The sequence below is a fragment of the Onthophagus taurus genome, unplaced genomic scaffold (assembly GCF_036711975.1).
Source record: "Onthophagus taurus isolate NC unplaced genomic scaffold, IU_Otau_3.0 ScKx7SY_15, whole genome shotgun sequence".
In the NCBI taxonomy this organism is placed as follows: Eukaryota; Metazoa; Arthropoda; class Insecta; order Coleoptera; family Scarabaeidae; genus Onthophagus; species Onthophagus taurus.
Genome location: NW_027248940.1, coordinates 3546140 through 3565225, shown reverse-complemented (window position 1 = coordinate 3565225; position 19086 = coordinate 3546140). Strand labels below are relative to the sequence as shown.

The 19086-nt window shown below is 30.8% G+C and overlaps 1 protein-coding gene across 10 annotated transcripts in view; it reads right to left on the bottom strand.

Annotated features, from left to right (window-relative positions):
- Positions 1-19086, bottom strand: part of LOC111415282 (uncharacterized) — a 210467-nt gene that overhangs the window by 147265 nt on the left and 44116 nt on the right. The window contains exon 1 of one of the 10 annotated variants that reach the window (XM_071201003.1): positions 6649-7078. The exons of the other annotated variants lie outside the window; for them this stretch is intronic. The gene's annotated coding sequence lies outside the window, so the exon portion shown is untranslated. Of the gene's footprint in view, positions 1-6648; positions 7079-19086 lie in introns of those variants that run through there. 10 annotated transcript variants of the gene reach the window in all.

The following is a 19086-nucleotide window of genomic DNA, read 5'->3' as shown; positions in this document are numbered from 1 at the left end:
TTGAAAAAGCAACAAATGTATCCAATTTCCATATTTTCGTATTTTTCTCAATATTGACGCATCTGAGAGCAAAAGTTTAAGAGGACAATATTGTTAACAATACAATTTGCTACAACTTTTGTTTTAAAAGTTTTTTTATTACACGCTCCATTTCCCTAGTGATACCGTTAACAATTAGTAAAATAACGAAATTGATCAAATTTTCATATTTTCGTATTTTTCTCGATATTTATTGATCTGAGAGCAAAAGTGTAAAAGAGCAATATTGTTAGGAATAAAACTTGCTACAACTATTGTTTCAAAAGTTTTTTTGTAATATGCTCTGTTTTCTAAGTGATATCATTAACGAGTTGAAAAAGCAACAAATTTATCCAATTTCCATATTTTCGTATTTTTCTCAATATTGACGCATCTGAGAGCAAAAATTTAAGAGGGCAATATTGTTAACAATAGAATTTGCTACAACTTTTGTTTTAAAAGTTTTTTTATTACACGCTCAATTTCCCTAGTGGTACCATTAACAATTAGTAAAATAACGAAATTCATCAAATTTTCATATTTTCGTGTTTTTCTCGATATCTATGGACCTAAGAGCAAAAGTGTAAAAGAGCAATATTGTTAGGAATAAAATTTGCTACAACTATTGTTCCAAAAGTTTTTTTGTAATATCTTACGTTTCCTGAGTACTACCATTAACTACTTGAAAAAGCAAATTCATCCAATTTTCATATATTTTCCTATCTTTCTCGATATTGACGCATCTGAGAGCAAAAGTTTAAGACAATAATATTGTTAACAATACAATTTGTTACAACTTTTGTTTTGAAAGTTTTTTTATTACACGCTCCATTTCCCTAATGGTACCATTAAGGAATAGTAAAATAACGAAATTCATCAAATTTTCATATTTTCGTAATTTTCTCGATATCTATGGATTTGAGAGCGAAAGTGTAAAAGAGCAATATTGTTAAGAATAAAATTTGCTACAACTATTGTTCCAAAAGTTTTTTTGTAATATGCTCTGTTTCCTAAGTGATATCATTAACGAGTTGAAAAAGCAACAAATGTATCCAATTTCCATATTTTCGTATTTTTCTCAATATTGACGCATCTGAGAGCAAAAGTTTAAGAGGACAATATTGTTAACAATACAATTTGCTACAACTTTTGTTTTAAAAGTTTTTTTATTACACGCTCCATTTCCCTAGTGATACCGTTAACAATTAGTAAAATAACGAAATTGATCAAATTTTCATATTTTCGTATTTTTCTCGATATTTATTGATCTGAGAGCAAAAGTGTAAAAGAGCAATATTGTTAGGAATAAAACTTGCTACAACTATTGTTTCAAAAGTTTTTTTGTAATATGCTCTGTTTTCTAAGTGATATCATTAACGAGTTGAAAAAGCAACAAATTTATCCAATTTCCATATTTTCGTATTTTTCTCAATATTGACGCATCTCAGAGTAAAAGTTTAAGAGGGCAATATTATTAACAACAGAATTTGCTACAACTTTTGTTTTAAAGGTTTTTTTATTACACGCTCCATTTCCCTAATGGTACCATTAAGGAATAGTAAAATAATGAAATTCATCAAATTTTCATATTTTCGTTATTTTCTGGATATCTATGAATTTGAGAGCGAAAGTGTAAAAGAGCAATATTGTTAAGAATAAAATTTGCTACAACTATTGTTCCAAAAGTTTTTTTATAATATCTTACGTTTCCCGAGTACTACCATTAACTACTTGAAAAAGCAAATTCATCCAATTTTCATATACTTTCGTATTTTTCTTGATATTGACGCATTTGAGAGCAAAAGTTTAAGGGAGCAATATTGATAACAATAAAATTTGTTACAACTTTTGTTTTAAAAGTTTTTTTTATTACAGGCTCCATTTTCCTAGTGGTACCATTAACAATTAGTAAAATAACGAAATTCATCAAATTTTCATATTTTCGTATGTTTCTCGATATTTATGGATCTGAGAGCAAAAGTGTAAAAGAGCAATATTATTAAGAATAAAATTTGTTACAACTATTGTTGCAAAAGTTTTTTTGTAATATGCTCTGTTTCCTAAGTGATATCATTAACGAGTTGAAAAAGCAACAAATTTATCCAATTTCCATATTTTCGTATTTTGCTCAATATTGACGCATCTGAGAGCAAAAGTTTAAAAGAGCAATATTGTTAGGAATAAAATTTGCTACAACTATTGTTCCAAAAGTTTTTTTGTAATATCTTACGTTTCCTGAGTACTACCATTAACTACTTGAAAAAGCAAATTCATCCAATTTTCATATATTTTCGTATTTTTCTCAATATTGACGCATCTGAGAGCAAAAGTTTAAGAGGACAATATTGTTAACAATACAATTTGCTACAAGTTTTGTTTTAAAAGTTTTTTTATTACACGCTCCATTTCCCTAGTGGTACCATTAAGGACTAGTGAAATAACGAAATTCATAAAATTTTCATATTTTCGCATTTTTTTCGATATATATGGATCTGAGAGCAAAAGTGTAAAAGAGCAATATTGTTAGGAATAAAATTTGCTACAACTGTTGCTCCAAAAGTTTTTTTGTAATATGCTCCGTTTCTCGAGTGCTACCATTAACAACATGAAAAACCAAAATTCATCCAATTTCCATATTTTCGTATTTTTCTCGATATTGACGCATCTGAGAGCAAAAGTTTAACAGGGCAATATTGTTAACAATAAAATTTGCCACAACTTTTGTTTTAAAAGTTTTTTTATTACACGCTCCATTTCCCTAGTGGTAGCATTAAGGGCTAGTAAAATAACGAAATTCATCAAATTTTCATATTTTCGTATTTTTCTATTAACAATTAAAAAAAAATTAATCAATAAATCGATTTTATACGATTTTTTAAAGTTAATAGAAATAAATTCAAAAAATGATACAGAAATTCGAATGATTGTAACTCAAGAACTAAAAGGTATTTTTAAAAACGGTTTGTTTTACTAAAAAGAAGACACTTCCTTCTATTAATTATTAACAATTTAAAAAAAAATAATCAATAAATCGATTTTATACGATTTTTTAAAGTTAATAGAAATAAATTCAAGGGTTGATACAGAAATTCGAACGATTTTATCTCAAGAACTAAAAGGTGTTTTTAAAAACGGTTTGTTTTACTAAAAAGAAGACACTTTTCTCTATTAATTATTAACAATTTTAAAAAAAATAATCAATAAATCGATTTTATACGATTTTTTAAAGTAAATAGAAATAAATTGAAAAATTGATTCAGAAATTCGAATGACTGTATCTCAAGAAGTAAGACGTGTTTTTAAAAACGGTTTATTTTACTAAAAAGAAGACACTTTCTTCTATTAATTATTAACAATTTAAAAAAAATTCATCAATAAATCGATTTTATACGATTTTTTTAAAGTTAATAGAAATAAATTGAAAAATTTTGAATGATTGTATCTCAAGAACTAAAAGGTATTTTTAAAAACGGTTTGTTTCACTAAACAAGAAGACACTTTCTTCTATTAATTATTAACAATTTAAAAAAAGTTAATTAATAAATCGATTTTATACGATTTTTTAAAGTTAATAGAAATAAATTCGAAAATTGATATAGAATTTCGAATGATTGTATCTCAAGAACTAATAGGTGTTTTTAAAAACGGTTTGTTTCACTAAAAAGAAGACACTTTCTTCTATTAATTATTAACAATTTAAAAAAAATTAATCAATAAATCGATTCTATACAATTTTTTAAAGTTAATAAAAATAAATTCAAAAATTGATATAGAAATTCAAATGATTGTATCTCCAGAACTAAAAGGTGTTTTTAAAAACGGTTTGTTTTACTAAAAAGAAGACACTTCCTTCTATTAATTATTAACAATTTAAAAAAAATTCATCAATAAATCGATTTTATACGATTTTTTAAAGTTAATAGAAATAAATTGAAAAATTGATTCAGAAATTCGAATGATTGTATCTCAAGAAGTAAGACGTGTTTTTAAAAACGGTTTATTTTACTAAAAAGAAGACACTTTCTTCTATTAATTATTAACAATTTAAAAAAAATTCATCAATAAGTCGATTTTATACGATTTTTTAAAGTTAATAGAAATAAACTGAAAAATTGATATAAAAATTCGAATGATTGTAACTCAAGAACTAAAAGGTGTTTTTAAAAACGATTTGTTTTACTAAAAAGAAGACACTTCCTTCTATTAATTATTAACAATTTAAAAAAAAATAATCAATAAATCGATTTTATACGATTTTTTAAAGTTAATAGAAATAAATTGAAAAATTTTGAATGATTGTATCTCAAGAACTAAAAGGTGTTTTTAAAAACGGTTTGTTTTACTAAAAAGAAGACACTTTCTTCTATTAATTATTAACAATTTAAAAAAAATTAATCAATAAATCGATTTTATACGATTTTTTAAAGTTAATAGACATAAATTGAAAAATTGATACAGAAATTCGAATGATTGTATCTCAAGAACTAAAAGGTGTTTTTAAAAACGGTTTGTTTTACTAAAAAGAAGACACTTCCTTCTATTAATTATTAACAATTAAAAAAAAAATAATCAATAAATCGATTTTATACGATTTTTTAAAGTTAATAGAAATAAATTGAAAAATTTTGAATGATTGTATCTCAAGAACTAAAAGGTGTTTTTAAAAACGGTTTGTTTCACTAAAAAGAAGGCACTTTCTTCTATTAATTATTAACAATTTAAAAAAAATTAATCAATAAATCGATTTTATACGATTTTTTAAAGTTAATAGAAATAAATTCAAAAGTTGATACAGAAATTCGAATGATTGTAATTCAAGAAGTAAAAGGTGTTTTTAAAAACGGTTTGTTTCACTAAAAAGAAGACACTTTTCTCTATTAATTATTAACAATTTAAAAAAAATTAATCAATAACTCAATTTTATACGATTTTTTAAAGTTAATAGAAATAAATTCAAAAATTCATACAGAAATTCGAATGATTGTATCTCAAGAACTAAAAGGTGTTTTTAAAAACGGTTTGTTTTACTAAAAAGAAGACACTTTCTTCTATTAATTGCTAACAATTTAAAAGAAATTTATCAATAAATCGATTTTATACGATTTTTTAAAGTTAATAGAAATAAATTCAAAAAATGATACAGAAATTCGAATGATTGTAACTCAAGAACTAAAAGATGTTTTTAAAAACGGTTTATTTTACTAAAAAGAAGACACTTTCTTCTATTAATTATTAACAATTTAAAAAAAATTAATCAATAAATCGATTTTATACGATTTTTGAAAATCAATTTGACAAATTTAGTGATTCTTAATTTCTTGATACAGCACATAACAAATTATTCATGCCAATTCGATTTTAAATTTTGAGATAATATCGTTCGAACAATTCGATATGGAGAAAGTTGCGTTTTGAAATAATTTCGATTAACGTTTTGATTCGATTGAGTTTCAGAGAAAGTGATTAGATCTCGACATGTTATTTTTGCATTAATTATAATGGTACGTTTATATTTAAATTTTTTTTCTTAACTATCTTATACGACCGCCGCCGGTGGTTAGAATGCACATTTTTAACTTTACAAACTCGTTCATCTCGAAGAATGCAGTCGGCTGCGGAGGCGTCTCAGTAGAATAAAGAGAGAAAGAAGCCTCCACAACTCTATATACTAGAAATGCACACTAAGAAAGTTTTTCGATTTGGAAATAAAATGAAATAAAATGAAATAAAATAAAATAAAAAAGAGATTCTTTTGCGCCGCGGCGTCTTCTACTACCTGTTAATGGTTGCGGTTTGGCCATTAAGCCCGATAACACGTTGAACGACGCTGGTTTAGCTTTATTCTTTTCTGGTCAAATTGCGCGAGGGGAACCTAACGAGATATTGGTTTGACAATGTAACGAGACGAAGTGTTTAATAAAAAAATGACCTTCGCCATTCATTGTGGCCGAATCGTTTCAAGGTGTTTAATTTAATAAAAAGATTGAAGAAGAATCGTCCTTATTTTTAAATATTCTTGGATTCGGTCCAAAACACTTTCATTCAAGAGGCCAAATATTTCTCGACACCAATGTCGAGAATAACCAACATGTACAACAACAACAAAAGCTCTCCTCGGAGCGTCCATCCAATGAAATTCATCGTTTTATGTCCGTGGCGGATGGATCCGGCACATTAATTACTGATTAGAGACGCGAGATTTAAAATTTAATTGCTAAAACCGTCTTTGGCCACCGGACGAATCTATTTTGAAAAAGGAAAAATTTTGGTTTGAATCGTTTCAAAGTTTTAAACTTAAGTACGGGGAGCGTGTAGAGAGGCGAAGGTTAATGTACTCTATGCAGGAACGAAACCAGATTTGCAAAGAGTTGCTTAGAGTACAAAAGGCGAGCGGAGTAAGAACTTCTATGGGAGTTATTCTTTTTATATGTGTATATAAAAAAATTTTTGGGTTAAAAATCAAAATGGCCGTGCAAATATACGGCACGACCGTCGAGGTTATTTTTATCTCAACCGTGGCCCAATATTTACAAAAGATATTTGTGAACATCCCATCCAATCCAATCCAATTCAATTCAATTCAAGATTTTTAACTAAATTAACTTAACTAAAAAGAGAATTAATACAAACCTAAAAAAACGTTTCCTTAAAATCCACGATTTATAAGTCACAAACTCATTTCATTTCGTTTCATTGCAATAATCATTTCAAAAAAAATAAAAAAAACCACTAAAATCTTTAAAACAAAACACACGTGATCGAAGGCACAATAATAACAAAAGAGATCGATCGCGAAACAAAAAAGAAACAAAAATGAAACCCACCAAAACAACATTCAAAAAAAATGAATAATTATTTTTTGATCATAACTTATTTTTTTTTTTTTGTAACTGATTAAAAAGGAGTGAGGTGATTTAACCGAAGCAGCGGCGTTCGCGTCGCAGTCGAGCGGACTATTGGGCTCATTTTATCAAAGCCATCTATGATTTAACTATTAGGAAGCCGCTGGCATCTCGGCGGATCCGAGCCCGCACTTGGGATCGCGGTGTGCTATGAAAATGCTCGGCGACATGGTGTGGTGGGGGGGATCGGCGGCGTGCGAATTGCATAAGCCGAACTAAGGCGTTCGCTCATTGCTTAAGTCGAATGCTTTGGAGAGGGGAATAGTAGGAGAAATTTCGGGGTGGGGGAATTCTGTATAGGAAGGAAACTATAGCGACGAGAGAAACGATGACAACAATGATGAGCGACATCTTAACAAAAAAATTTATCAAAATAATACTTAATCTTTAATAATTTCATCAATATCAAGTTATACAGGGTGTTTCATAACACAAGGAAACAGCATTTTTGTTGCATGACTAATATTATACTTTCTTTGAGTGCTGATTTCAGATCTAAAGGCAGATTGTTCCTATCAGCTTCAATTTTTGAGATATAATAATTTAAACGCGTTCTATATTTTATTAAGAAAAATTTTCTTGCTTGACTTGGTTCACGAGGGCTGTTTTTAATGCTCCAACAATAGTCTGCCATCATGTGAGCATTCCAGTAACGTTCCTCCATAGTTCGAATGTCTTGATGGAACTTGTTCTTCACTCAGATCACCAAGATTTTCAGGGAAACGCACAGTGGTCGTTTATTCAAATCTACGGGAACATTTCGATCAAATTGTACTTCTAAGAATAACGATGATTCTTGTAAATACTATTTATAGAATGTTCAATTGATGGCCAGGTAGTATCATAAAATCCCCAGCCCCTTAGGTTGACTGGTAATTAGTGACCTAAGTGGTGACCTTAGTGACTGGTTCTGCGACCATGGATAATTGTCCTATAGGTATGTACTCAACTTATCTAGTTTATAGTTTGATAATTAGATTGACTCATTTCTTTAAAATAATTATTGAAATCGGTCATTATAACTGACTTCAATACCGCGACCCAGCCAATTTTAAAGTTGATAAAGTATATCAGATTCACCGAGAACCCGAACGAATTATTTTGTTTTATGTTGTAAAACATCTTAGTTTGTCAGCCCAATGAAAATTATTTGCCATAATTTGCCTAACACAACTTTATGATTTTTTTAGAAAAGATATCCATTCTTAGGAAATCTATATTTGATGTTTGGCGGGCCGGAAAATTGTTAAAAGAAAAGAATTCTGCGGTTTTTCTTTATATCATGGATAAATTGAAGCAACATGAACCTTCAGAGATCGAAAATATGGCTAGTTGGAATAAGCAAATTAAGAATATCAACTCCAAATTATCGCGTTACTGGAAGCAATCAAATCGCACTCTGGCAATTTTCGAGTCGCGTTTTTCAGATTGGTTAGATGGATCTGAAGAATTTACTATTTTACATGCACAGTCACAGCCAGGACCATCTACCAGCAAGCCTCGAGGTCCTTACAAATTGTTTTCCGATTTAACGCCAATGTCAAAAAGAAGAAAAGTGAAACCCTTAGTGGAACTCCATTCTCAAGAAGAATTATCGTTTGCAGTACAAACAAGCTGAGTTAAATCTGGACGCAGAGACGGTGCTAAAATAGTAAAGGAAGTTGCAGATCACTCACCTACCACCGAACCAACCAATAAAATACACAACCGAAGAAGCGCTTGCATTGTACATAGATGGTGGGTTCACAAAGCATTCCTACAAATTAATGCAATCTGGAGCAAAGGTACGCCAAGCAAACATATACCCTAGTTACGACAAATTATTAAAAGCCAAGAAAGAATGTTACCCGAAAGAAGAATATATTGCAATTAACGAAACGTCTGCCAAAGTTACACTACCATTTTTTAGCTGATCACACAAGCAGTAGATTAATAAAGTCAATAGATACAGTAATTTTGCAAAATCTTGAAAATATTGGCAATGAACTAACGCTTATTTATAAATGGGGATGTGATGGAAGTTCCGGCCACTCTTTATACAAGCAAAAATTTGAAAATGTATCAACTTCACAATCAGATGCGTTTTTGTTTTCGGTGTGCCTAGTACCCTTACAAGTAAACTCAACAAAAAATAAAACAGTCGTATGGCAGAATCCAAAACCTTCGTCTACAAGATTTTGCAGGCCGATTCAAATTTTATTTGAAAAAGAAACAACCGAATTAACAAAACGTGTTGTAAACGATGTAGAAAACCAAATTAGTTCATTATTACCAACAATAATATTATGCAATGAACAACAAATAAGCGTTAATCATGTATTTAAAATGATTTTGATTGAATTTGGTGTAGTAACCGATTCCTCTTCCCAATCCTGTGGAATATGTGGAGCAACCCCCAAAGTGATGAACAATTTGGCAAAATTAGAGCAACTTGCAAAAAACGAAAACGCGTATGAATATGGGATTTCCTCCCTACATGCCTGGATCAGGAGTTTGGAATGCTTACTTCACATTGCATATCGCATTGATATCAAAAAGTGGCAAATTCGTGATGAAGCTGACAAGAAAACAATGGAAAACACTAAGAAGAAAATTCAAGACGATTTGAAGGCAAAATTAGGTATATTGATTGATATTACTAAACCTGGGTACGGAACAACTAATGACGGCAATACTACCAGTCGTTTTTTTTTGAAAATTATGCATTAACTGCAAAAATCACTGGATTGGATGAAAATTTAGTCAAGAGGCTTAAAATTGTTTTACAAACAATATCCTGCGGTTATGCAATAAATGTCGATGCATTTAAAGAATACGCTTTAGATACTGCAAATCTGTACATTCAGTTATATCCTTGGTTTTACATGCCTTCCAGTTTACATAAAATCTTATTACACGGAGCGGAGATAATCCAGTCAGCAATTTTACCAATAGGGATGTTTTCTGAAGAAGCTTTGGAGGCTCGTAATAAAGATTTTCGAAAATATAGAGAACATCACACGAGAAAATTTTCGCACCTGCAAAACATAACTGATCTTTTTCATACGTTAATGTATTCTTCAGATCCATATATTTCAACATTTTCTAAATCAAATAATATAGCAAAAGCGTACAAAGTTCGAAGTATAGAAAAAGAAGTAATAGCATTATTATTAGATCCTACAATAATGCAAGAAGATTGCGAAGATTCAGAATCCTCCGATTCGGATGAAATAACATCTAGCAGTTATTCTGAGTAAATACCATCCTCTGTTCAATTTATTAATATTATGTAACCAACAAATTTAACCTGAGATATTGTTAATATAATTGGGTATAAATTTCGTTAATAAATTCATACTCCCAAAGAAATAAAATTTGATAGTTGTATTTGCTGGAATATGTTATTCTTGTAATCCTCTCGTCCCTTTCTTAATGTGTACGCCTCTAATCGAAGTACAATTTTTCTATTTAATATTGCTAAGTATAAATTTATTTACATTTTATTAAAAAAAATCTGTATTCATTTCATTAAATACTTTTTTTTATTATATTAACGCTATTTTTATATAATATTTATTAATTTATCAATATATGTATAAATGACCTTGAAATCATGTTTAAAACCGAAATGTTCCCCTAGTCTCGAGTAAACGACCACTGTGAAACGGTCCAAATGACTGTGGAGGAAGTGTACCTTGATGCTCATATTACATCCAAGCTGCTGGAATATGCTCCGCATAGCTTTCCTCCTTTTTGTTTCCCAGAAAATTTTGTGCAGTCCAAACGAATTCATTCCAGGCATTTTTTTCAATATCACTCATGTAACTTAAAGTTTTCATCCTTTATCAACGTTCTTATTTGAGGACCATCAAAAATTCCGGCTTTAAGTTTTTCTGTGCTCAAGTTATGGAACTTTTTAGCGATGTGTTTAAATCCTTGTTTAGAGCTTTGACAAATTGTTTCATAAGCCCTAGTTTGATATGTAAAAATGGCAGTATTATACAATCCCTGGACACAAGGGGTTCATTTACCACATTCAGCTTTCCCGGAACCATAGTTTGCTTGGAAGGCTAATCTTTTCTAACCCAGTGCTCAGACTTAGCTCTGCTGTCCCACAAATTTATTATATTTTGTATAGTCCCCTTGTTGTCCAAGAAGAAAATTCACCATCCTTAGATCTACACATATCAGCCACTTGTCTTCGTTGTACTTGATTTTATCCATTACAGAAGCTACAGTAGCATATTCTTCTTTGACTGTACTTGAATGTGCAATCGGTATCGAACCCAGTTTATTGCCGTTATGCATAAGTACACGTTTTAGGCTACGTTTAGAAGAATAAATAAATAAACGCCATTCATTTGGATCATACTTCTTTCTGTGCTCCCATTGCTTTCAATAAACCAGGAACATCTGAACAAAAACCAAAGTCGTCATCTTTAGCAAAGAATCGAACAGTCATCGAACAGACTCTTACAGATGGAGTTTGATTTTCTCTGGATCACAAAGGTTGGATTGGATTTTAAAATCTGGTAAGTATGTGGGTCCTCCAAAAGTTGGAGAGATTTAGATATGTATTGGGATTTATTCATTACCACTGTCACCTGACCCTTATCAGTAGGCATCACGAGTAAGGGATCAGCCCGTTGAGACTTTAGAAACAAATTGGTTTCACGCTATAGTTTGCCGATCAATGATTCTGATCGAAAAGGGGAACCTCTCTTAGAGACGAAATTAGTCAAAATATTGGTAGAACGAGCTCTATTGATGTTGGTCCTCTCTGGGGGTAAAAATCTATGGATGGTGTAGTGCTGCAACTCGCAGACTATAGAACTAGAATACTGTATAAAGTTATCCAACTCCATATGAACGTATCCATCTTTAGAGACGTGCAATTCTATATAGTTCTAGGTATAGTGTTAGTTATAGTTTTACACTTGCATTATCATAAGAACTAACATTACACCTAGAACTAGAAAGATTTGGGATTAGCCGTACGTCTCTTAAGACGGCTAAACCCAAATGGTTCTAGGTCTAATGTTAATTCTAGTTTTAATTGTTATTAAGCACTAGATTGTTGTATATTTTTATTGAAGTAGTTGAAAGGTTAAATATACGTATTAGAAAAGTAGGTAACTTTGTGAGATAATTTACTGAAACTTAATATTTAAAGGGTGCAATTGAAATATGCTATTGTTTATCATAGGTACTAACTATTATCTCAGGCTTTTTTTTAAGTATAAAAACGACAAGAGGCAAAAATAAGGCATGTGTCCCAGAATATACCATTAGTCCCAATAATGACCACCCTATGGGACATTAATTATTTTTTTAAATAATTTGGTTAAATCAAAATTAAAGAATAATTTTCTTCTTGCCCTTTCTGTCCCACCATGATGATTGGGCTTCGGTAGCTTGCATACAACGTCTTCTTTTTCCAAGACATGTTCATCTTTTTTGCCCAAAAAGAAAAACTTGCCATTCTCAAATCTTAAAAAATTAACATAAACCTGGCCACATTCTATCTTTTCTATTTCTTCTACGTAATGTCTAATACTTTTGTTACCGTCGACTTCTTTTTCTTTAATTAGCTAATTCCGTAAATGTTAACCAATAATTCACATCGGATATTTTAGAATGTATATCAGTTCCACTGGTACTAGGTTGTGGATCTTGAACATATTCTTCTATTTCAAAATTGGATTATTTAGGTTGTGTTTCTGGTGCATCTGATACTTTCTCGTATTGTACGGGTCAGCTGTGACATAAGAACACAATCTGTTCAATGGAGCTATTCCTGTCCTTTCGAATCCCTATATAATATTAGATAATTTCGGCAATGTTATACATATTAAGTGGAGTCCCGAATGATTTAACATCCACTGATCGGCAGCTTTATTGTAATAAGTTTTAAATGGATCATAGCAGCTTACGTCTAATGGCTGGAGTTTATGGCTGCAGTGTGGAGCCAATGTCACCAGTCCCATGCCATTTTCTTATCAAAATTTTACTACATTGTAGTCTAAATGGCGTTCATGATTAACATGAGTAACATTTACTATATGTTCCAAGTATAACTTAAAATTTGAAGCTGTCATCCATCCACTCTTCTGGGCAGCTCCTCTAAATCCAAGGGGAGCAGCATTTAACATGTGGACCTTAAAATGTTTCCGAGAAAAAGTTTTCTCACTTCCTTTTGACCACTCAGAGCAATTATTTTTGGTAGTTTATGGACGGTAGTCACACCTGTTTCGTCACAATTATATGTATATTTGATTCATTGTGTAATTATGTTTCGACATTACCTTTTCAAGGTTGTCAAAAAATGTTGATACATTGTGCCTATTACACTCAACGTCTGCTGATTTATTTGTATTTCAAGATGCAGAGATGGTCTTATTGTTGGCAGTGGTAAATCGAAATGCTTGTCTTTGATAGTCAAACGTTGCTCCTTCCTACTTTGTTTTCAATACCTTTTTTGCGTAGAAAACATTGACGGTTCAAATGGGTAGTCTCAAAACCGTACTTTTTCCAGAGGCGTAGAAGTTGGGGAGAAAATCTTTTCTCGCACAAAATTATGAGTAGAAAATGCTTATAAACGCTGTTTTCTGTACGATAAACGGTTCCGGAGATATTTGCAAATTAATTAATTTTTTTATTAAATTTCAACACCCTGTATCTCGAAAATGGTGCATTTTAGACGGTAAGTTGATAGAAACTTTTTTCTAATTATTGGACAAGCTATCAAGTCCTGCGCATATATTATGAAACACCCTGTATAAGAAATCTTTAAACTTTCAAATATAGATCTCTAAATGTTCCTATAAGAACTTAGGATCCCATCTTCTATATATGTATGCTAATAAAAGACATTGAATTTAGTCATTCTTAGGCAGCCAGAAGTCTAAAACGCAGATTGATTACAAAATAGATCGTCAAAGCAACAAATGGTGTCTACTTAGATACTTCTATGGTAAACGCATATAAAAAAAATCTGCCTAATAGACTAACGGCAAAAGATTTCAAGAGGGTTGTTATAGACAGTTTTGTAGACCCAGGTTTAGTATCTTCAATTACAAGAATTTACAGAATATTAGTATGTTTTTTTTTCTAGCAGTTTCATGCGTTGAGATAATCCTTGTTCTTCTGATGAGGTAGGTTGCTGTGGCAAACTTTTTTGTAACGTATTCTATATATGAACACCACTTCTTATTGGTGAGTATGAGTGATTGCGTCTTTTTTTCATTCAGTCTTAGCTTATTGCTGGCGAATTACTCTTTAGCTTCTAGCTCGACTTCTTCGGACCTTACGATGAGTTCCTGTCTGTCTGTAGATGTCACCAACAGCGAAGTATCATCAACGAAAAGGCACGTCAAATCAGCTGTCAAGTGTTGTGGTAGGTTATTAATATGCATCAGGAACAAAATCGGGCCCAGAACAGATCCCTGTGGCACTCCCTATCCTATCTGTCTTCTTGCCAAGAATCTTCCTTTTCATATGTCAGATCCAAACACATTGCATTGCAATGATGACCCCTTTCAAAAAAATCAAAGGACATGTCAACGAACTTGACAACAACATCCGACGTGCACGTACCCTTTCGAAATCCGTATTGATTTGGGCAAAACAAGTTATTTCCCTCTATATAAGAAACCATTTTATCAACACCTTGGAAAACGCCTTGGAGCAGTCTGTAGTATCTCCTTTTTTATGCACGAACACCACGTTAGCTATTTTCAATATTTAGAACATTCGCCAACGGCAGCACGTCCATGTCTACATTCCTCTTTATAAAATAAGTTGGGATGGAAAAATCATCACTTGTAGGACTACTCTTCAATTAAGAGAGCAGCTCACGTACTTTAATAGGACCAACTTCTGAAAAATGAAATTGCGCTACCATTCGATCCACACATTCACATATGAGAATGGGATCAAGCACACCACTTGGCAGCCCTTCAACGATATCAATGAAAAACCTATTTAGCACATTCGGATCAAGATTACTATTTAGATTGCTTTTATCGTTGACTCTATTTTCATTTATTATTGACTACACTGCACTAGCTTTATTTTTTGCTTGATAATGATAATCTTTTTTGGCTTTTAACAGATTGGGGGACCTAAAAAGGACGTATTTATTTTATTTATTTATTACAAGTACTAAGTTTGCCCTTAACATGGTATCCATAACATGAGTTATCTGATGATCCAGATAACTCTCAAAAAGTTTTATAGCTTGTTCCGAAAGTTTTGAAAATTTCAGAATTAACAGAAGGGTTTTGTGATGCAATGTATCGAACGCTTTTGAAAAATCCTACAGCATATCCAAAATAAATTCCAAAATCGATATAGGATGTTTTATTTTTATGCAAATGGAGATATGGCACAAAAAGTTTTTGAAAAACTGTGTATGCTTTGATGAAATATCTTATCATTTCAACCTAACCCGAACAAACTTTGTTCCACTTGAGCAAAATTTTATGTCAAATACTTGCTCTAATAAGTGTTAGCAGAGTAAATTGAAATGACTTAACTTAAGCAACATCAACTAAAATAGTACAATTTTATGCCAAGCATTCATCATTTTGATGAATCGCATTCGGGTATTCGAACTGACGCTTTAAGTGAAAAATCCAGAAAATTCCCGATTTAGGAATATCTGGAAGTGTGGTCACAACGCTTTTTTAACCATATACACGGTGTTTCTGTAAGTCGTGGCATAATTTTAATCACAAATAGTAGAGTCAAAACGATGACGATTCGTGTAAAAATTTTTGGTCTAAACCCATAAATGCCTATAAGATGGGAACCTTCAAAATTAAGAAATTTTCAAACATTTTGTTAAATATTTTCGATGTGTTTAGACTTATTCCCAAAAAGATACAGTCTCGTTTTTGAGATAAGTAAGCGCCCATGAAAAGAAATCGTTAGCAAAACAATTTGTCAAATTATTATCCAACATAACGTAAAATCTGGATTTTCTTTAGTCATTAAATTAATGATCATCAGTTAAAAGATTTTCTACATTTTTCCATCATACTACAGTTTTGTCATAGTTCTCGGAATAGATGATCAGCAATTTTTAATTCTTGTACTGTACAAGTGGTACTTTTGGATATTCCAAAATGTTTTCTTATTTATCAACAGTACTTGTAGTACTACGATCTGCCACAAAATCCAAAATGTTTTGTTCTAGTTCGGGTGTACAAACTAACCTCTGATTAGGTACCATTATTTACATATTTTTAGAAATGGTTGGGCATATTTTTGCAATATCATCTAGAAGCTGCGTTAGCACTACCTAAACATGTATAGCATTGATCCTGAGGTTGCATATTTTCAAAAGTGATCTTAAACGATTTTTTATGATAACATTGCACAATTTGCCAAATTTTATCTTTTTAAGACAAACCATCTTACCCATTTATGGGTTTAGACCAAATATTTTTGCACAAATCGTCACCATTTTGACTCTAATATTTGTGATTAAAATTATGCCACGACTTACAGAAACACCCTGTATAGGAAAAGACCATAAATTATAGATTGGTGCACTAGTCCAATATTATTTGACAACTAATGCTTGTGGTACAGTAAAAAAGAACAGGAAAGAAATATCAAAAAAATACGAAACTGAGAGCTTTTGTACGGAAACTATGTTGAATAACAATGGTTGATACGGAAAAAGTTGATAGGATCACGAACCAGAAACAGAGAAACCCAAAACATGGGGCTGGTTGACAAATCAGACATGATGCTGAGCAAACTAAAGAGCATAATAAAAAATGTTAAGTCTCATTTGGTAGTATTTCGATACATACCAACCAGCTTTTTCTATTCACTATCTCTTAAGGAACTCTTTTAGTAAACACCAAAGTTTTTTTTTTTTACTTTTTCATCTTTGCTAAGTATTCTAGAGGTGCTTTTAGTTGAACAGAACCGTTTTGACTTACACCAATCAGTTTTTTCCATATTCTGAAGTTTTTGAATTATATGGAAAACATAGTATTTAATGTTATTGACTTTTTTGGTAATTGTTAAATAATCTCAAGGTATTTTCAATCATTTAGTAACATTTTGACACACACCAATAAGCTTTTTTTATTTCCTAGTGTCATTAATACACTTTTTTAGCAAGCCAAAATCGTTCTTCTAATACTTTCATCTTTGTTATGTATGTTAGAGATATTTTTAATCAATTAAAACCGTTTTGACTCGCACCAATCAGCTTTTTCCACATTTTAAAGTCTTTGAATTTTCTGAATTTTCATTCCAACGAATTTTTTTGTCTTTGTATAGTAACTTTTAATTAATTAAGCTTTTTCTATTTTATATCTCTTTTGGAACTCTTTTAGAAAACACCTCTTTTTAAAAAGAGTTTTGTTCAGAAAATGCTTTAGAACTCCTCTTCTTGTATTTGATAGGAATAAATTTTTTCTCGTTTCTATTGGTCGATGAAAGAAAAAAATTTCGACTCGTTACTGGTCTATGTGGAATGCGAGCGGCTCCGCCTCCGAATATAAAAAAGCGGGCCCCACACCGCCGAAAAAAAATCTTAGAGCTCATTGGTTAGAATATTTCGGGAGTCTAGGTTCTTATGATGTTAATGTTTCGTTTGATTTAAAATTTTTTTTTTTAATTTGTTAAGAATTTATTCAATTTTAGGTAAATGGATATTTGGGAGGTAAGAATTTTACGAGTGTGGTGTAAAGTCGTAAAAATATCACGTTTCATTTCCGTAGAAAAGTAATTAATGTCTCGCTAGAGCTTTTTCCCGTTCGGTTTGATGCTAAAGCCCAGCAACTAATAATAGCCAAGCAAATCGCGTTTCTGCTCACAGATCGATTGCCTCGATACTACACCGTTGGGATTCGATATTATCGATTGGATCTATGTACTTATATAGAATATAAATGATATTTTTGTGTTTTTTTAAATTTTCTTTCTTTAAACTTAAATATCAAATTGGCCAAAATTCAAAAATTCGTGTAAAGCTTATAAAAGAAGTCTTCTAAAATTTTCAACTAAATGATTTAGAAAAATATCGATGAAATCCGCTTTACATGTTTCGGCCCTACACGTCATCTTCAGCAACGTAGTCATTACAAATAGTTGGCGTTCAACTCGTCAAATAAAGATTTTTAATGTAAAATATAAATGTTAAACTTAATTATAAAAAAGTAAAAGTTATAAATTAAATAAATAAATTATAAAGTTATAAATAATAACAATGTCTAAAATAAATGTGCTAAAATTTACGGCATGTTTGAAATTTCGAACGCCAACTCTTCATAATAACAACGCTCCTGAAGATGACCCCGTAGAGTCGAAACATGTAAAGTGGATTTTTATTAACAATAAAACCAGTACGAAAGTACAAAAACTTCAATTTCTTAAAATTACTGGTAAAATGAATTTTATAATTAATATTGATCAAATAGATTAAATGCAGGTTGAAACTCAAAAAATCGTGGAAGTGTTATTTATGGTAATTAAGAAGTGTAATTGGTCCCAAATTAAAGCTGATGATTTCTTCTTTAAGATGATGTGTAATACATATTGGGTTGTATTATAAAAATATTTAGAAAAGAAATCGCGAAGTTTTCTAAATTTTTCATCTTAACGTTAAAGTGATGAAATGCAGGTTGAAACTCAAAAAATCGTGGATGGGTTAATTATGGTAATTAAGAAATGTTATTGGTTTCAAATTAAAGCTCATGATTTCTTCTTTAAGATGATGTATAATACATATTAGGTTATATTATAAAAATAATTAGAAAAAAAATCGCGAACTTTTCTAAATTTTTCATCTTATGTCAAATTGATTAAATTTAGGTTGAAACAAAAAATCGTGGAAGGGTTATTTACAGTAATTAAGAAATATAATTGGTCCCAAATTAAAGCTGATGATTCCTTCTTTAAGATGATATATAATACATATTGGGTTGTATTATAAAAATATTTAGAAAAAAAAACGCGAAGTTTTCTAAATTTTTCATCGAAATGTCAAATTGATTATATGCAGGTTGAAACTTAAAAAATCGTGGAAGGGTTAATTATGGTAACTAAGAAATGTAATTGATCTTAAATTAAAGCTGATGATTCCTTCTTTAAGATGATATATAATACATATTGGGTTCTGTTATAAAAATATTTAGAAAAAAAATCGCGAAGTTTTCTA